Below are 14,540 nucleotides of genomic sequence, written 5' to 3'. Positions count from 1 at the left end.
AGTAATGCAAACAGACCTCGGGTACTCGAGTTTCAGTGTGATTTTCAATGGTAGCAACAGGCCCCGGAAAAATTCATTTCTATTCAGCAACTTCATATAAAAGAGAGAGAGAGAGAGAGAGAGAGAGAGAGAGAGAGAGAGAGAGAGAGAGAGAGAGAGAGAGAGAGAGAGAGAGAGAGAGAGAGAGAGAGAGAGAGAGAGTGCAACAAGACAGAGAAAAAGAGAACAACAAGAACATAACAGGTGACGCTGCCCTACGCATTTCAATAGTATTGATAGGAAGATGAAAAAAAAAAATCATCCAAGACCACAACTACCCCAACAACAACAAAACTGATCGTCAGCTGTAAAACTGTGTTTTGAAATGGACCCTTTCAAAGACACAGCTGAAATCGGCGACGGCGGGAGGATAAATGTTCCGAGAAACGCACTTTAAAGGGAACACAGAGTAAGACTGAATCATGAGTTGTTGCCCACATTTGGAGCGTGTCCATGACTTACTTGACTTATTCCTGTAGACTCCCTGTGGAGCACAGGGCCGCAAAACTGACTGGGCTGTTGTTGGTTTGTTTTTGTTGCGGTTTCTGTAGCAAGTTGTTTTTTTGGCGGGGTGGAGTTGCTAACCCCACGCCCAACCCTCCTCCTTTATCCGGGCTTGGGACCGGCTGAAAGACCTTGAGGGTGCATCCAGGCGGAGTTGGAGCGTGTTTATAAGTAAGCAATTATATCTTCGGGTCTCAGGGTTTTTCGCAAACGCAAGAACAGGCCCCCGAGACAACTTTTTGTTTTGTTTTAAACATGTTACTTTTATTGACCAGGATAACACAAAAATCAACCACAACAATTACAACAAACACCATCAACGCCAATACAAGTGTGCTTTGAGGAAGACGCTCCATGAATAATTCTCTCCCAGCTGCTTTTTGAGTCATAATTTTGGCACATTGGCAGTTCTTTGGCAAGGAAGCGGACACTCCATAAATTAATATGCTGTTAACCATTTTGAGTATTGATTTTAAAATGCTGACATGTCAACTTCAAAAACTGAATTTCAAATGCAGGGGGAACTATACTGTTTGAATTCGACGCTTCAAAATTAATGATGTTCTGCCTTTGATTATTGATTTCAGAGGATTGGCAGCTACCACTACAACCATTTTTAGTTTTTATTGATTGATTCTATCGATCTTATGAGAACGGGGAGAGAGAAATCGATGCTCGCAGTTAGCGTGGTTTGCATCCGACTCGTAATCAATAAACCGGTTTTTTTCTGTCTTGGGTATTCACTGAATCTATTTGAGTATAAATGGCTATGGCGTCCGAGTTTACATGTCCTCATTGTTTCAGCTATTCATTTGAAGCCCCACTTTGCCTCGTGAAAACAGTTATGCATCAATTGAACACTGGATTTCCTTTCTTTAATTTGGTAAAAGGCAGTCCGAGTGAAGATTTTTGGTATGATACCAAAATGTAACCTCAGTTTTTATTTTATATTATATTTTGCTGTGCTTTATTTTTTATATCATGTAAAAGGCTCTCTCTCTCTCTCTCTCTCTCTCTCTCTCTCTCTCTCTCTCTCTCTCTCTCTCTCTCTCTCGGTGCACCCTCTCTCTTTCTCTCTCTCTCTCTCTCTCTCTCTCTCTCTCTCTCTCTCGGTGCACCCTCTCTCTTTCTCTCTCTCTCTTTCTCTCTCTCTCTCTCAATCTCTCTCTCTCTCTCTCAATCTCTCTCTCTCAATCTCTCTCTCTATCTCTCAATCTCTCTCTCTCTCTCAATCTCTCTCTCTCTCTCTCTCTTTCTCTCTCTTTTCATCTACCTCTTTCTCTCTCTACGTACATTTTATTTTCAATGTTGTATTAGTCATGAGAAATTCGTAGAGGCAATGTCGTAGTTTGCAATACTGTACGATTAGTGTTAACATTTATAACTTCTTTTTTTTCTGCACGTCTGTTTACGATTGTCAATTTGTTGTATTGTCTCAAACTTTATGCCTTAGTTTTAGCAGAGACAGATTGTAAGACTAGGCGTCAGCCTAAAATCTCCATCCTTGAGTAATGAAGTTCGTTCGTTCGTTCGTTTATTCGTTAGTTCGTTTGTTCGTTCGCTCGCTCGCTCGTTCGTTCGTTCGTTCGTTCGTTCGTTAGTTAGTTCGTTCGTTCGTTCGTTTATTCGTTCGTACGTTCGTACGTTCGTTCGTTCGTCCGTTCGTCCGTTCGTTCGTTCGTTCGTTCGTTCGTTCGTTCGTTCGTTCGTTCGTTCGTTCGTTCGTTAGTTAGTTAGTTCGTTCGTTCGTTATAATTAGTTAGTTCGTTCGTTCTCTCTTTCCCTCTCACGGTCTCTCTCATGCAGACGAATATTAATTAAGTGAACGAGATATATGGGATATTAAACTTGAAAGATAACGTCGTTATTATTTTTTTATGACAAAGACAAAGTTTTTCTGGGGAAAAAAAACAGAGTCCAGAATATATGCTAAATAACAGTGGTGATGATATATTTTCATTTTCATTTTTATTTTCATAACTGTATTGTCCCATCGCTGGGAAATTCGGATCGCTTCCTCCGAGTGGAAAGCTAGCAGAGACAGACTCGCGCTACCCAGGCGTGTGAGTGTTTAGGTGTATTCAGCCACCTGCACTTATGGCAGAATGACCGAGGTCTTTTACGTGCGACAGTGGGGCGGGGATATAGCTCAGTTGGTAGCGCGCTGGATTTGTTTCAGTTGGCCGCTGTCAGCGTGAGTTCGATCCCAGGTTCGGCGGAAATTTATTTCACAGAGTCAACTTTGTGTGCAGACTCTCTTCGGTGTCCGAACCCTCCCCCGTGTACACTACATTGGGTGTGCACGTTAAAGATCCCACGATTGACAAAAGGGTCTTTCCTGGCAAAATTGCTTAGGCACAGTTAATAATTGTCTACCTATACCCGTGTGACTTGGAATAATAGGCCGTGAAAGGTAAATATGCGCCGAAATGGCTGCAATCTACTGGCCGTATAAAATTTCATCTCACACGTCATCACTGCAGAGCGCCTAGAACTGTACCCACGGAATATGCGCGATATAAGACTCATTGATTGATTGATTGATTGATTGACACGAGGGTGGAACATGGATACCGTCTCTGAGTCCGCTCATAAAGTTGACCCGTGTCCGCCGTCACGGCCCGGATTCGAACATTTTTCTTCCATCCTGTTGACTGGTCAATGGTCTTCTTCTTCTTCTTCTTCTTCTTCTTCGTTCATGGTCTGAAACTCCCACGTCAACCTGTGTTTTTTTGCACAAGTGAGTTTTTACGTGTATGATTGCGTTAAACCCCGCAATTTAGGTAGCGACCTTCGGGCACACAGTTGCGAGAGGTTGTTGTTGTTGTTGTTGTTGTTGTTGTTGCTGTTGTTGCTGGTGCTGGTGCTGGTACTGCTGTTGCTGTTGTTGTTGTTGTTGTTGTTGTTCTTCTTCTTCTTCTTCTTCTTCTTCTTCTTCTTCTTCCTTTTCTTGCTGATGCTGTTGTTGTTGTCATTGTTTTCAAACTGTTGTAGAATACAAATCAGAGAAGGCACAGACCTCCAAAAGAAAAAAGGCTGACTCGTGTAGGATACGGGTCGCCTAGTATGGACCACGTTTTGTTTCATGCTAATAACTAGTTTGTTTTCTTGCAAAGAAGTTTCATTTTGTGCTTGGTACATTGTGTAGTTTTTCTCTCTTCGGTAAATCGTCAGGACTAATTAGAGCGAATAAGCTTTGACTAACATTCGGCAATACTTAAATACAGAATAAAATCACAACTGGTCTATTAGATTAGGAACCGGTCCATAGCAGGCAACATTCCCCTACCTGCTGTAATGTACCCTGGGAAAGATACGCTCACCCTTGCAAACACTGTCACGAGTGATTGTTCCGTACTTATCAAACTGTTGTATAATACAAACAAGAAAAGGTCCTTGAAAATAGGAAAACTGATTCTTGAAGGAAATTTTACTGGTTTTGAGTTATGATGAATGAATTTTCTTAACTTGTAGTTTTGCTTTTACCTGTTTATAAATTGAGTACGATGTTGCAACGTTAATGTGGGTCCCACACACACACACACACACACACACACAAATATACACACACACACAAACACACAAACAAACACACACACACATACACAAATATTCACACATACACACACACACACACACACACACACACACACACACAAACAAACACACACACACAAACACACAAACACACACAGACACACATACACAAACACTGCATTCATTGACACTACCACAGCAGTGGAAGACAACACAACGCATATTTCTAAGAGGGTATATAATAGTTTGTTTTTTATTGACAAACGTATGATTATGCTTAGTTGTAAAGAAAATAGACATTTTGCACAAGCATGGATTTGCAACGATAAATGAGCAAAATAGCATAAGGCCAAATTTACATACGGTATTTATATTCATTTATAGCAGAAATCAAGGTTAAGAGTTTACGCTTAAAACCATTGCAAAACATCTTCTGGGAAAAAAGGGTATGTGTTTGAGTGTGTGTTTCGAGTGTGTGTGTGTGTGTGTGTGTGTGTGTGTGTGTATATGTGTGTGTGTGTGTGTGTGTGTGTGTGGTTGGCTGGCTGGCTGTGTCTGGCTGGCTGGCTGTTTGTCTCTTTCTGTGTGTATTATGCAGGAATGAACACAATAACCACAATTATCCCCCCCTCTGCTTCTTTCTCTCTGTAAACTTGTAGGGCTAGTTATTTTTCGGTAACTTACCCAACAACCAAAATCACTTACCCAACAACGGGCCTGAATCCTCGATAGCTCATGGGTAGAGATTGTACACATTGTGGATCTACTTTTTGCGACTCAAAAGTTCAGAACACTCTAACGTACAAAATATACATTTCTGAAGCGAACAATACAACCATACCGCATTTAAACCAGCAACTACAGGCTTGAACACATGAATCTCAATATAAAATCCATGAGTTTGGTTGTTTTCTGAATTCAGATCTGCCGTGCACAATCGTTTATCGCTAGCAAGATTCCAAGGAAAAGTAACTCTCATACTTTGTCTAGCGACACGAGTAGTTCCCCTTCCAGATTTCGGCTGCATCGACAAGACTGCAATCCGACGGTCAGTTTTCAACAATATTTCATTTTATAAACAGATCACACGCAATCAATTGCAAACATTTAATCAACTTGAAGAACATGCAGCGGTTTCATACACTATTTTGCCCCAGAAAACTAAACTTCATACAGTTTTTAGCGTTGGAACACGGGTGTAAAACTTCGTCTGCTAGTCACATTCGAGGAAAGAACATTTCCTGAGCGATACCAAAACATGAACAGAACACACACTATCTGCCTTTACCGCCACAGCAGAATGACAACATAATTGTGTACTTGATTTTAGTTCAAAACATGGAAACTGACAAGAAGTGTGAACAAATTTGAATGATTTGCACGGAACTATACAACCGCGCATTAATCGATCGCCTGCGCAGGTAGACTGGTTGGGTGAATATGATTTGATCAAACTTTCGCACAAAAACTCCTCTTTTCTTTGAATAACTGAAGAAAGGAGGGATAAAGAGGTTACATACCTCGTCTCAGTGATTATCAAAAATAATGGTCTCAGTTCGCGGTCATGAAAAAGCTCGCTGAAGCTCGCATTTTTCATGATCCGCTAACTTCGACCATTATTTTTGATAATCACTGAGACTCGGCATGTAACCTCTACTTCTCTGCACATGCTTACCCAGGTATAACAAGAAGGGCAAAGCCCATACGACTCACATGCTTTACACATTTTTCCTTCCAAAATACATGTGACCTTGACCCAAGGTCAAGGTCATCCAAGGTCATGCAACACAAAGCTGTTAATTCAAGACATAGGAAGTACAATGGTGCTTATTGGCTCTTTCTACCATGAGATATGGTCACTTTTAGTGGTTCACTACCTTATTTTGGTCACATTTCATAAGGGTCAAAGTGACCTTGACCTTGATCATATGTGACCAAATGTGTCTCATGTTGAAAGCATAACATGTGCCCCACATAATTTTTAAGTTTGAAACAGTTATCTTCCATAGTTCAGGGTCAAGGTCACTTCAAAATATGTATACAATCCAACTTTGAAGAGCTCCTGTGACCTTGACCTTGAAGCAAGGTAAACCAAACTGGTATCAAAAGATGGGGCTTACTTTGCCCTATATATCATATATAGGTGAGGTATTCAATCTCAAAAACTTCAGAGAAAATGGGGAAAATGTGAAAAATAGCTGTTTTTTAGGCAACATTTATGGCCCCTGCGACCTTGACCTTGAAGCAAGGTCAAGATGCTATGTATGTTTTTTGGGGCCTTGTCATCATACACCATCTTGCCAAATTTGGTACTGATAGACTGAATAGTGTCCAAGAAATATCCAACGTTAAAGTTTTCCGGACGGACGGACGGACGTCCGGACGGACGTCCGGACGGACGGACGGACGGACGGACGGACGACTCGGGTGAGTACATAGACTCACTTTTGCTTCGCATGTGAGTCAAAAATCATTGCATGAGAAATAAATATAGTTATTTTAAGGGTTAATTCTTTTCTGCATAATTTGTCATTGATAATTTTTAACAAATCAAGCAAAGCTCGAGCTTCCTTTTCGGACCTAAGGTGACTACAAGACGACTCCTTTATTTCAAATCATAATTTGTTTATAACTGTGGGTTTTATTTTTTTTTAGCAAGTTTGCATATGGTTACTTCCCTTGCCAAACCATTTTGAATGCAGTTAGAGCGTCCAAAGGGATGTTTCAAATAAAGTACATATGTACTACATTTCATTTATTTATCATCTAAATACAAACAATTTTCGTCAGAATTTCAAGAATATCAAAACCGAACACAAATACCACGGGGAGAGAAAATGTGATAGTGTAAATATCGCTATGAATGATTGTTTCATTCAAAATTAAAGCTATTTTGGTGTATCAAAATGTAGAACAAGAAAAAGATTAAGCTTGTTAAAGAAGCTTGGGTGATAATGTGTTCATTGGTTTCAAATCCCGTCAGTGGTAAAACACGAGCAACACAGAAATAAAGGACACAATAAAAATATTAACATTAATCTATCAGCAAACAAACAAATTGATAAACAATGGAATGTCAAGAATTTTTAACGGTTATAAAAACCAACCATCCTTGGTTTTAGCAGAAGGTATCCTGCAACTTCTATCAAACGAAATACAATTTCAGATCAGAACTAAGCAAAAAGTACATAATATAACATTATATATAACCAAAAGGACAAGGACATTATATGATTGTCTTATAATGTACATTTCCATCTCACGTCTGTCAGATCATTGTTCGATTTAGGTCAATTAAAATCAATCATAATGAATCACCCCCCTCCCTCACACACACATACTCACCAAAGAAAAAAAAGAAAAAGAAAGCAAAAACATACAGAAAAAAGAAAAAAACACTTCTCCACAATATATCCCCACGATGTTACTGTTTTGCCCCTCACAACTCTGTTTGTTTCTCATCATTTTACCTCTTTCCCATTGTTGGCTCATTTGTGTTTATATTTTTATCAGAGGGGTCTCAACTGGTAGGTAGATGACATATTTGCGTGTGCGTAGCTGTTGCGTTTATCGTTTACATTTTTTCTTCTCCTGTAAGATTTGCGCTGCTTCAATGAAGTTCAAATGCTGCAAGGCCTCCGATTTGTGCTGCTTCAATCAAGTTGAAATGCTGCAAGGCCTCGTCTGGTGTAAAGGCTTCTGCTCATTTATGATCGAAGGAAAGCAGTGCTTGCATAGCCCATGATCCAAAGCTGTGAAGTCATGTGTCCAGCTGCATGGCTTTTCTCTACGGCTGCTGAAGACTTGTTCTACTGCTGCTTGGTGATTTTGATGACTTCCTTCTTCAAAGACTAAGCATTTTTGATTTTACTGTGCATTTTCACATGAATTGTTTTTCCTGATCTTGCCGAAAGCTGTTCTTGTAATTTTTCTTCGCATGTTGTTTTCCCCTGCAGCCATGCAGGAATGTCTATGAGTTACCGCTCAGTGTCCTGATGTTCTTAACTTGTACTTTTCTTTTCAGTTATCATGTTTCTGTCTTGTTGCTGCTTAATCATTGGTCCTGTTGTTGGTCAAATGTCCTTTTTCTGTTCAGTTGTGTTGTCCTGATTCAGCGCAGTTGTCCCGTTGCTGAGAAGTTGTCCTGTTGTTGGTCAAATGTCCTTTTCCTGTTCAGTTGGTTTGTCCTGATTCAGCGCAGTTGTCCCGTTGGTGATAAGGTGTCCTGTTGTTGGTCAATTGTCCTTTTGCTGTTCAGTTGTGTTGTCCTGATTCGGCTCAGTTGTCCCATTGCTGAGAAGTTGTCCTGTTCAGTTGCTGTTTTGTTGCTTCTCATACATCATCATGTCCTGTGTAATAAAAGGAAATAAACCTTATTTGCAAAATCTCCTACTGTCTTTGGACCTTATGGTTCTTGTTACTGTTATTATCTTGTGAAAATGTTGGTCAATGAATTGATCAGTTGATCAATCGATCAATCAATCCATCCATCCATCCAACAAACAAACAATTAATCAACAAATCCATTGATCAATTAATCACACATCCCTGTCTTAAAAGTATAAGCCAAACTTCTATCTATCCATCCAATAATTATCTTAATATGTAAGCTAGTCAATAGAACAAATAACATATCTCAATGTTACTGAACAGAAAAAAACTCGTGTATCTCCACCACACAATACATACTTGCAGTCACACACACACACACACACACACACACACACACACACACACACACACACACACACACACACACACACACACACACACACACACATGCACATAAACATACTCTCTTCTTCTTCTTTTCTCTCTCTCTTTCTCTCTCTCTCTCTATCTCTCTCTCTCTCTCTCTCTCTCTCTCTCTCTCTTTATCTCTTTCTGTGCGCTCATGTCTTTTTAAAGCAATGAATTATATAAATAAAATTAAAAAAGACTCACAATAATGAAGACCATTCCAATCATAAGGGCCTTCTTCTTCACTTCAGTGTTGATGGGAACTAGAGAGACACACAACAACAGTCCAGTTTATTCCACATGGAATTCTACAAGTGTCACTAGTGTCAATCAGTCAGTTTATTCCACATGAAATTCTACAAGTGTCAGTGTCAATCAGTCAGTTTATTCCACATGAAATTCTACAAGTGTCAGTGTCAATCAGTCAGTTTATTCCACATGAAATTCTACAAGTGTCACTAGTGTCAATCAGTCAGTTTATTCCACATGAAATTCTACAAGTGTCAGTGTCAATCAGTCAGTTTATTCCACATGAAATTCTACAAGTGTCAGTGTCAATCAGTCAGTTTATTCCACATGAAATTCTACAAGTGTCAGTGTCAATCAGTCACTTTATTCCACATGAAATTCTACAAGTGTCAGTGTCAATCAGTCACTTTATTCCACATGAAATTCTACAAGTGTCAGTGTCAATCAGTCACTTTATTCCACATGAAATTCTACAAGTGTCAGTGTCAATCAGTCACTTTATTCCACATGAAATTCTACAAGTGTCAGTGTCAATCAGTCAGTTTATTCCACATGAAATTCTACAAGTGTCAGTGTCAATCAGTCACTTTATTCCACATGAAATTCTACAAGTGTCAGTGTCAATCAGTCAGTTTATTCCACATGAAATTCTACAAGTGTCACTAGTGTCAATCAGTCAGTTTATTCCACATGAAATTCTACAAGTGTCACTAGTGTCAATCAGTCAGTTTATTCCACATGAAATTCTACAAGTGTCAGTGTCAATCAGTCAGTTTATTCCACATGAAATTCTACAAGTGTCAGTGTCAATCAGTCAGTTTATTCCACATGAAATTCTACAAGTGTCAGTGTCAATCAGTCACTTTATTCCACATGAAATTCTACAAGTGTCAGTGTCAATCAGTCACTTTATTCCACATGAAATTCTACAAGTGTCAGTGTCAATCAGTCACTTTATTCCACATGAAATTCTACAAGTGTCAGTGTCAATCAGTCACTTTATTCCACATGAAATTCTACAAGTGTCAGTGTCAATCAGTCAGTTTATTCCACATGAAATTCTACAAGTGTCAGTGTCAATCAGTCAGTTTATTCCACATGAAATTCTACAAGTGTCAGTGTCAATCAGTCAGTTTATTCCACATGAAATTCTACAAGTGTCAGTGTCAATCAGTCACTTTATTCCACATGAAATTCTACAAGTGTCAGTGTCAATCAGTCACTTTATTCCACATGAAATTCTACAAGTGTCAGTGTCAATCAGTCACTTTATTCCACATGAAATTCTACAAGTGTCAGTGTCAATCAGTCACTTTATTCCACATGAAATTCTACAAGTGTCAGTGTCAATCAGTCACTTTATTCCACATGAAATTCTACAAGTGTCAGTGTCAATCAGTCACTTTATTCCACATGAAATTCTACAAGTGTCAGTGTCAATCAGTCAGTTTATTCCACATGAAATTCTACAAGTGTCAGTGTCAATCAGTCACTTTATTCCACATGAAATTCTACAAGTGTCAGTGTCAATCAGTCAGTTTATTCCACATGAAATTCTACAAGTGTCAGTGTCAATCAGTCAGTTTATTCCACATGAAATTCTACAAGTGTCAGTGTCAATCAGTCACTTTATTCCACATGAAATTCTACAAGTGTCAGTGTCAATCAGTCAGTTTATTCCACATGAAATTCTACAAGTGTCAGTGTCAATCAGTCACTTTATTCCACATGAAATTCTACAAGTGTCAGTGTCAATCAGTCACTTTATTCCACATGAAATTCTACAAGTGTCAGTGTCAATCAGTCAGTTTATTCCACATGAAATTCTACAAGTGTCAGTGTCAATCAGTCACTTTATTCCACATGAAATTCTACAAGTGTCAGTGTCAATCAGTCACTTTATTCCACATGAAATTCTACAAGTGTCAGTGTCAATCAGTCACTTTATTCCACATGAAATTCTACAAGTGTCAGTGTCAATCAGTCAGTTTATTCCACATGAAATTCTACAAGTGTCAGTGTCAATCAGTCACTTTATTCCACATGAAATTCTACAAGTGTCAGTGTCAATCAGTCAGTTTATTCCACATGAAATTCTACAAGTGTCAGTGTCAATCAGTCAGTTTATTCCACATGAAATTCTACAAGTGTCAGTGTCAATCAGTCAGTTTATTCCACATGAAATTCTACAAGTGTCAGTGTCAATCAGTCAGTTTATTCCACATGAAATTCTACAAGTGTCAGTGTCAATCAGTCACTTTATTCCACATGAAATTCTACAAGTGTCAGTGTCAATCAGTCAGTTTATTCCACATGAAATTCTACAAGTGTCAGTGTCAATCAGTCAGTTTATTCCACATGAAATTCTACAAGTGTCAGTGTCAATCAGTCAGTTTATTCCACATGAAATTCTACAAGTGTCAGTGTCAATCAGTCAGTTTATTCCACATGAAATTCTACAAGTGTCAGTGTCAATCAGTCACTTTATTCCACATGAAATTCTACAAGTGTCAGTGTCAATCAGTCACTTTATTCCACATGAAATTCTACAAGTGTCAGTGTCAATCAGTCACTTTATTCCACATGAAATTCTACAAGTGTCAGTGTCAATCAGTCACTTTATTCCACATGAAATTCTACAAGTGTCAGTGTCAATCAGTCAGTTTATTCCACATGAAATTCTACAAGTGTCAGTGTCAATCAGTCAGTTTATTCCACATGAAATTCTACAAGTGTCAGTGTCAATCAGTCAGTTTATTCCACATGAAATTCTACAAGTGTCAGTGTCAATCAGTCAGTTTATTCCACATGAAATTCTACAAGTGTCAGTGTCAATCAGTCACTTTATTCCACATGAAATTCTACAAGTGTCAGTGTCAATCAGTCACTTTATTCCACATGAAATTCTACAAGTGTCAGTGTCAATCAGTCACTTTATTCCACATGAAATTCTACAAGTGTCAGTGTCAATCAGTCACTTTATTCCACATGAAATTCTACAAGTGTCAGTGTCAATCAGTCACTTTATTCCACATGAAATTCTACAAGTGTCAGTGTCAATCAGTCACTTTATTCCACATGAAATTCTACAAGTGTCAGTGTCAATCAGTCAGTTTATTCCACATGAAATTCTACAAGTGTCAGTGTCAATCAGTCAGTTTATTCCACATGAAATTCTACAAGTGTCAGTGTCAATCAGTCAGTTTATTCCACATGAAATTCTACAAGTGTCAGTGTCAATCAGTCACTTTATTCCACATGAAATTCTACAAGTGTCAGTGTCAATCAGTCAGTTTATTCCACATGAAATTCTACAAGTGTCAGTGTCAATCAGTCAGTTTATTCCACGTGAAATTCTACAAGTGTCAGTGTCAATCAGTCAGTTTATTCCACGTGAAATTCTACAAGTGTCAGTGTCAATCAGTCAGTTTATTCCACATGAAATTCTACAAGTGTCAGTGTCAATCAGTCAGTTTATTCCACATGAAATTCTACAAGTGTCAGTGTCAATCAGTCAGTTTATTCCACATGAAATTCTACAAGTGTCAGTGTCAATCAGTCAGTTTATTCCACATGAAATTCTACAAGTGTCAGTGTCAATCAGTCAGTTTATTCCACATGAAATTCTACAAGTGTCAGTGTCAATCAGTCAGTTTATTCCACATGAAATTCTACAAGTGTCAGTGTCAATCAGTCAGTTTATTCCACATGAAATTCTACAAGTGTCAGTGTCAATCAGTCAGTTTATTCCACATGAAATTCTACAAGTGTCAGTGTCAATCAGTCACTTTATTCCACATGAAATTCTACAAGTGTCAGTGTCAATCAGTCACTTTATTCCACATGAAATTCTACAAGTGTCAGTGTCAATCAGTCAGTTTATTCCACATGAAATTCTACAAGTGTCAGTGTCAATCAGTCAGTTTATTCCACATGAAATTCTACAAGTGTCAGTGTCAATCAGTCAGTTTATTCCACATGAAATTCTACAAGTGTCAGTGTCAATCAGTCAGTTTATTCCACGTGAAATTCTACAAGTGTCAGTGTCAATCAGTCAGTTTATTCCACGTGAAATTCTACAAGTGTCAGTGTCAATCAGTCAGTTTATTCCACATGAAATTCTACAAGTGTCAGTGTCAATCAGTCAGTTTATTCCACATGAAATTCTACAAGTGTCAGTGTCAATCGATCAGTCAGTTTAAACAATGTTGAAAGACAAGAAAAACTTTTCCAATGTAATGTTTTGAACTTAAAGGCAGAGTAAGCATACCTGTCAAGTACTTTTGGCCTCTGACCATAGTAAATGGCATAAGAAACCATAGTTGGGGATCAAAAACCATAGTTAATGCGTGGATCAGGATGTGGTTAAACACACAAATTCAACTTCTCATGCATACACACTAAACCAATCAGATTGTTTTTCGCAAACTAAAAGTAAAACACATAAATTTCTTTCTGCACAAACTGCTCTTTATTTACCACTACATGTAATACATTTACACTGCACTCTTGTTCGTTCATTTTTTTTGTCACTTGTCACTTGTGTTCTTAGTTGTATTCATCTGTGCAAATGCTCCCATGGGGTCGCCTTCACGCGGCGGGAGTGTTTTTACCAAGCTACCCCACCCCTTTACTTCTCTTCTTTTGTCTTATTTCTGCCTTACCAGTCCTTTCACCTATATTTCCTTCCAAGAAAACTCTCCCTACTATTCCCTGCAGTTTTCCAATTCTTTTCTTGTTGTCTTATTTCTACCTGACTGGATCCATCACCTTTATTTCACTTACCAAAAGTCTTCTTTTCCACATCCTTATTTCTCTGCACCCCGCATGTCGTAAGAGGCGACTAACGGATTCTGTTCCTCCTTTTACCCTTAAGTGGTTCTTGTATAGAATATAGTCAATGTTTGTAAAGATTTTAGTCAAGCAGTATGTAAGAAATGTTTAGTCCTTTGTACTGGAAACTTGCATTCTCCCAGTGAGGTCATATATTGTACTACGTTGCAAGCCCCTGGAGCAATTTTTTTATTAGTGCTTTTGTGAACAAGAAACACTTAACAAGTGGCTCTATCCCATCTCCCCCCTTTCCCCGTCGCGATATAACCTTCGTGGTTGAAAACGACGTTAAACACCAAAGAAAGAAAGAAATCTGTGCAAATCTTTGCTTTGTCAATCATGCTGCCAGTCACCTTAAAATCATGGCAGCATGCATCAGAGTTAATTTTGACCTGCAAGAAGGCAGTCAGTGTGTCAGCTCCCAGACTGTGATCCAGCACTTAAAGGTGTTGCAGGGTTTCACTGCCAAATGGAAATTTATTCAACATTTTCCTCACACAGGCCACGTAGAACTGGCGCACATCATGCCAGAACTTCTGTTGTGTTGCTGGTGCAAGCTCCTCCTCAGAAATGAATGAACGGCAGTCCATGCCAGCAAAAAAAAAAAAAAAAATAAATAAATAAATTTTTTTTTTTAA

The 14,540-nt window shown here is 38.6% G+C and overlaps 1 long non-coding RNA gene across 1 annotated transcript; it reads right to left on the bottom strand.

Moving 5' to 3' along the window:
• Positions 1-6,717: 6,717 nt before the first annotated feature.
• Positions 6,718-9,131, bottom strand: LOC138954220 (uncharacterized). Its single transcript, XR_011451755.1, has 2 exons — positions 9,025-9,131; positions 6,718-8,429 (listed from the first exon to the last, which is right to left on the bottom strand). It is a non-coding gene; the product is annotated as an uncharacterized lncRNA (long non-coding RNA).
• Between the last annotated feature and the right edge of the window lie 5,409 nt (positions 9,132-14,540).

This window comes from Littorina saxatilis, unplaced genomic scaffold (genome assembly GCF_037325665.1).
Source record: "Littorina saxatilis isolate snail1 unplaced genomic scaffold, US_GU_Lsax_2.0 scaffold_636, whole genome shotgun sequence".
NCBI lineage: Eukaryota > Metazoa > Mollusca > Gastropoda > Littorinimorpha > Littorinidae > Littorina > Littorina saxatilis.
Note: the sequence above shows the minus strand (reverse complement) of the source record. Positions and strands in the feature narration are given on the sequence as shown.